Consider the following 6929-nt stretch of genomic DNA (forward strand, 5'->3'; position numbering starts at 1 on the left):
CTTGTTTTAGTATTTTTTTTTTTCGGAGGATTGATTTTTTTTTTTGCAGTGTAATTGAAATGTATTCGATTTGTCTACATTTTGTGTAACACAGGAAAAAGACATTGGAAGAGTTCTGACCATTTCTACGGAGCCCCTCTGGTGACATTGGTGGAAAAAAAATTATTGCTCAATAACGCGTGGCCACGCGTTATTAAGGCGTGGGAACGAGATAAATAAGTCGTGGCCACGCGTTATTAAGGCGTGGGAATGAGATAAATAAGTCGTGGCCACGCGTTATTAAGGCGTGGGAATGAGATAAATAAGTCGTGGCCACGCGTTATTGAGGCGTGGGAACGAGATAAATAAGTCGTGGCCACGCGTTATTGAGGCGTGGGAACGAGATAAATAAGTCGTGGCCACGCGTTATTAAGGCGTGGGAATGAGATAAATAAGTCGTGGCCACGCGTTATTAAGGCGTGGGAACGAGATAAATAAGTCGTGGCCACGCGTTATTAAGGCGTGGGAACGAGATAAATAAGTCGTGGCCACGCGTTATTAAGGCGTGAGATATATAGGGGCTCCGTACATCATCATTTAGCTGCTTGCAAACATGGACGAGTTTGAATACATTTGGTTTTATTTCAATCTGGGAATGAATTACAATGATATTCTTCAGGCGCTTGCAGTTAGGCATGGAGTCATTCTTAGCAAGAGACACTTAATCCGGCTGCTCAAAAAGCATAGGCTCACACGCAAACAGTATGCGGACACCGGGGAAGTCATAGATTTCATCATGCACCAGCTGGAAGGACCTGGAAGACTACATGGCTACAGGTGGATGTACAGCAAATGCTTGGAAAATGGCATTCATGCAAAAAAGGAAGATGTGCGTTTGATTCTTGCAGCTCTGGACCCTCATGCCTCAGCCATGCGGCGCTCCAGGCGACTTAACCGTAGGCAGTACTTTGCTGAAGGACCTAACTCTATCTGGCATGTAGATTCTTATGATCAGTTAAAACCATATGGAATCTGCATAAACGGTTGCATTGATGGCTTTTCCCGCAAAGTCATTTGGTTGAAAGCTGCATACACAAGCAGCGACCCACACGTCATTGGGGGCGACTTTATGGAGGCCGTGGAGCAGTTTGGTGGTTGTCCCCGGATCGTCCGGACAGATCTGGGAACGGAGAATGTGGTTGTCCGAGACATCCAGACCTACCTCCGTCGCAGTGATGGTGACAGTAGATCTGGTGAACAAAGCTACATTGCAGGAGCAAGTACCACAAACCAAAGGATTGAGAGTTGGTGGGGGATGCTGCGCAAAGAAGGAATGGAATACTGGATACAGCTTCTGTGCCAACTTAAAGACGAGGGCCTGTTTGTTGGTGACTACCTGGACAAATCACTTGTGCAGCTGTGCTTTCGGAACATCATTCAGGTGAGGCTGAGGAAAGACGATTGCTTGTGTGGACTTCTCTTCCATCTCTACAACAGAATGATGAATGTGTGGTGTTAAAGCACAAACATGAACAGATATCTTTGTAACACGGTATTTCTAGGCTATTCATTTATCGATGTTAATGAGTTCTAGGGAGCAGAGGGAAACAAATGTGTGCTTGGATTTGTGATAAATAGGCCGTAAGGTGAACCACGAAAAGTCTTTCAGAAATTGAATTCCGTTCCGACGTCTGCGAACTACACAATCTTTGGTTCATAAAAAGAAGGAGTTATGTTAAGCTTACAGCTAAAAGTTTGTCGCAAAAAATCCTGCCGATTATTTACGGCGAGGCATTTTATACAGAACTAGCGTCTTCACGGCGTAATAACATTTTAGTCCGCGAGAGGTGCCACGGTTGACACGCGATTGTTCTAGACCAATAGGAAAGCCGAATTTGATCAACACAAGCCAAGATGGCAGCGTCCGGAGTTTGGTCGAGTAGTACGGAAGAAGAGGAAAAGTTACCAGAAAGTGGTAAAAAAGCAAATTCTTCGGGACATAAACGGTGCTATATGCACATAGCATCAGTGAAACATGAAACAAGTCAGGATTTCACAATCGCACGCTGGGATACTTACAGGAACAGCCTACGACGGTGGCTCGAGTTGAGGGGTGAGTGCCAAGACGTAGCTGAAAACCACAAACATTGCCTTGATTTGGATTTTGAAAACATTCCCGAGGACGCTGCCTTCCACCCTACTTGTTATCGAAGGTTTATTGACAAGAATGCGATTGTAAAAGTGGAAAGGCGTCTCGCGAGAGAGAGAGAGGCGATGACACGGAAAGCTCCTTAAGAAGCGAGGCCACCCCATCGACATGGAGCAGAACGACTCCGAGCCCTACAAATCCCACAAAAAGACTTAGATCCAGGTCAGACCTCCCCGTCTCCAGCTCTGGCCCCGTCCTTCCTGCCCTGTGCATTATATGCAAGAAGAAGGAAATATACAAAGTCAAAGCAGGAAGACGACAAAGGGAAGCTTTGTCAAAAGCAGAAACCTTAACAGCAGGTAAGCAAAAATAAAAAATGCAGCCCATCCCCCCCCCCCACACACACACACACGCACACACACACACACACACACACACACACACACACACACACACACACACACACACACACACACACACACACACACAAAGACACAGTAGTTGAATGACTAGCCTCACTGCTCCTGAACACGAAGCGTGTTATAATCAAACTAAACTATACTACAAACTACACTGCACACAATTATATCTTTGACTTTTGCATTTGGGTAGTATGTATGTTTGTATGGATGGATGTCATAGGGTAGTATGTACTGTATGTTTGTGTGGATGTCATATGTCTGTGCATTGATGTTACTTGATGCTACTGGACGGCTTCATTTCCTTCGGGATAAATAAAGTATATCTATCTATCTATCTATTCATTCTACAAGGCAAGTTGCAGAAAGCTGCTGAGTTAAAGGACGACCACAGCATTCTTATTCACATCAAAGACAAAGACTGTGTGGCTCTGGAGGTGCAGTAGCACAAGAGCTGTTACCTACAGTACACCAGGTTTTTGAGTGAGCCTGCCAGACCAGAGAAAGAACAGTAAGTCATTTATTTTCTTTACATAAATAAACATGGAGTACAATGTATTTTTCTGTATTTTGTATGTGAACACAATCAATCATAATATGTTTATTGTCTTCAAAATCATTCTTTCTTTCTTTAGGAATGAACCAACGTTTGACATCAGCTACAAGATTTTGTGTGAGAGGATCCTCCGTCAAAGGCTGCTTGTCAACCAGGAGGTGCTGAGAATGGGGCAGCTGAGGAAGACCTTCATTGAACTGGTGAAGACAAGTGAAGGTCTTGATGCTTCAAACTACAGGTCATTTCGAGGCAATTTATGATTATTTGTAACATGCAAGGCCAATTTGACATGAAACGTGTGTGACTACTCAGCTTGCTGTCCGTACAGACATGTACTATTTGGCAACAAGGAAAAGAAACAGCTGACGGTGTGGTTTGGGATGTGTGCTATTCTTGGCCGTCTTTGGTGTGAAATCTGTTCCAGCCTGTAATGTTTAGTATCCCCTATACCACTCTGTGTTGTTTTGTGAAAATGGCTATACCAGCCACAACCATCATGAAGCCCACCTTTTGCCTATGTTGTTGATGGTACTCTGGTGTAATTGTTGGTGTTTTGTTGTGTTGTGTTGCAGACAGGATACACTGAAGAGGAGACTGTGCCGTGATTTCCCCCAGCTTGTGTTTCACACCCCCACCAAGCGTAACATCTCTGAACTGCTTTTTGCTGAGACTGCAAAAGGGCAAATGATCAGGCTGCAATCATGAGGTCTTGTGTCAAGCAAAAGATAGGTGCTCCATCACCCGCTGGACATGGTTGGCATCTGGAAGATGGAAACCTACAAGTCACATGGATGACAAGAAATCCAGCCCCTGACAGTGTTTTGCATGTGATACATTGCAGTTGCAAAGAGAGTGCCTGTGAGACGGGCAGATGTTCATGTGTCTCTGCAGGACTCTGTTGCACAGACTTATGCAGGTGTTGCCACTGCTCAAATCAAAAAGAAATGGAGAGGGAAGATGACAACTGTCCTGACACTGACAGTGAGGACTAGCATGTAGGCAATTGTCTGAGAATTGTAGGCTATTGCATTGATTACATTGGTAACATTAGCATTCATTTTCGTATGCTGTTATATATATATTGTAAATGTGTATATATGTTTTCCATGCAGATTATTTTATGCTTAATCATTTTTGTATTTAGTTATGAGTGAATAAATGAAGGAATTAATAAATGAATGGTCCTTGTCATTGATCTACAATTATTGCCCTTTATTGATCAAAACGACATGAACATTAAAATTTCACCTTATTGTCTATTTGCCTCATTGTTCTTCTTGGAGGCGGTTATGTATAAAGCACTGTTTAGTATCCATTTGACCCGCTTTAGAAGACTTTTGGTAGAATTCCTCTATATTTATATATATATATTTATTAATTTTTTTTAATTATTATTATTGAATACATTTTACAAAACGAACAAGGTATACGTTCCTGTGCAACAGCACATCAAGTACAAAGGGACAGCACAACAATACAGTAATATATCGAATACAGCTTGAAAATAACAAAATAATAACACTACTGTAGTAGTAGGAAGAATAAATAAATAAAAATAAGTCAGCAATAGGTACAACAAGGATGATACATAAAATAAAATAATAGAATTCCTCTATATCGGTGATGTTGAATAAAGCTAGCGACGTCGCCATGTTTCCGGGCTGTTGTCATAATGGAGCTACGCGATTGGTCTAGCACGATCACGTGACGAGTCGTACCACCAAAATCTTATTACGCTCTGAAGAAACTAGTTCCACATGAAATGCCTCGCCGTAAATAATCGGCAGGTTTTTTTGCGACGAACTTTTGGTTGTATACTTACAGACGTCGTTCTTTTTTATGAGCTAAAGATTGTGTCGTTCGCAGACGTCGGAGCGAGATGAAACGATAACAGGGTTCACCTTACGGCCTAAAAGTGGTATGTCAAACGATAAGGCGACAGTGAGTCTAAATGACAAAGTACATTGATTCAGTTATGAATTAAACATGACTAATAACGCAAATATACAGCAAATTGGTCCCAATTCATACAGTAGGCCTATATTTGATTAAATCCTGAAAAAACAGAATGCTATATTATGGCGCATTTGATGGCTTTAGTTCCGCGGTTCAGCACCACCGACGGGATAGCGCTGTCTGTGGTGCTGAAGTCATAGACACATTTGTAATTTCTCAATTTTCTCTCAGCCCCACCTTTCTGTCAGTTTCGTCTTGCATCTCTAATATTCTCCAAACTATATCCACCTTATTCCGCCCCGCCCACTTTTACTTCTGCCCCTCACTTCCTGTTTGAAACGCACTTCCGGTTACAGCGAAATCGCATTCATTTCTACGGAGAATTACTGGGAAGACTTGCGTCTAAAATATCACATAAGGTAGGTTCTTTTGCGTCAAATGTGCTATGATCATGTACACCAAGGAGTAAACGATGCATTGCTTGTTGATAGTTTGAAAAGGACTTTGAGGTGTTTCTAGAGCCCGTTTGCCGGTCAGATGGCCTCCCTTCTGTGTGCTCAGCACGGAGCTCCTCTTCACTGAGGAGAGCAAAGAGCAACAATCTGGAGGATTCTTCAGTGTGGAAACACAATATTCCATATAGAGGTGACTTTATTACAGACTACAGTCTAAATCAGAGTGTGTCCAGTGCTAAATGCTGTCATTACAGGGCCGCAGCGCGGAGTTGGTAGTGTTTACAAGACGACAGGCTAACGCAGCCGGTCTAGCGATTCTTAAGCCGCGTCTTGCTTAGGATATTAAGGCATCTATTAAACAAACCCAGCCACTAAAAACTACCCACAACATGCTTTGTAAAGATAGTGGTGGTGTGATAATGTTTCAAACGTAGTAGTAAGTGTTTGTACGTAATATTCACACTCATCTAGTAGCCACTAGAAAGACACAGACAGCTGTTAAATAATTTGATAGTTGTGTTGTTTTAAAAGATTTTAATGAATGCTCACTACCATCACCTTAGGCCCAGACATTTGATGATGATAATGTAGTCTAGTCTATTCTAAAACTGAGAACAGTAAAGCATGAATGTAAAAACTAAAGTACAGCTACTTTATCTCTTATTATACTTTCTGTTGCACCAATAGTCTGTTATATTTTATTTCCATTTGTCAAACTTTGTTTTTCTGACTCTGCTAATGACTTGTCTTTCACCGTCTGTCACAGAAACATGGAGAGAACGACATGGGAAGAGACCACACATGCACTGAGGAGCTCAGGAGGAATATCTTTGGCTCACCCTAGAGATATTTCAGAGCGGGTGGATGACATGAGAAGATGGCCGGAAATAGTATATGCCGACATTTTTAATGATTTTGTTTTGTTATTTTCATTTAAACGACAAGCAAAATAATTCACACTTTATATGAGAGGTTAATTCTTTTAATGTGCAAATAAACAAAGCCTACATTGGGAACAACACTTGGAAATAGGTTTGTTTTTTTAATAATCTGTTCATGTACATTATGACCTGCTGGAATTGTCTCCCTGGGCAGCCAAGGGATGGAACTCCTCAGCTTCTCCTCCATGATGTCGAACCACAGCCATGTAATCTTGCTGACTTGTGACTGTGACACATGAAATCTTTCAGCAAGGTCATCCTGCAGCAAATTTAGGCGGAGCTTCATCAGTGACATAAAGATCTGATCACCAGCGTCCATCTGAAAGGAATTTTTGTAATCTTTTGTCAGCTGATCAGCCAAAAAACCAAAACCTTCCAAGGGCAAACCAGTGTACAGCAGGCTTAAAGGTATACAGGAGGATTTTCAGGAATTTTAGGAAAGAACCGCCCTCAGTGACCGTTGCTTTTTTTCAC

This window comes from Blennius ocellaris (assembly GCF_963422515.1).
Source record: "Blennius ocellaris genome assembly, contig: SCAFFOLD_159, whole genome shotgun sequence".
Classification (NCBI taxonomy): Eukaryota; Metazoa; Chordata; class Actinopteri; order Blenniiformes; family Blenniidae; genus Blennius; species Blennius ocellaris.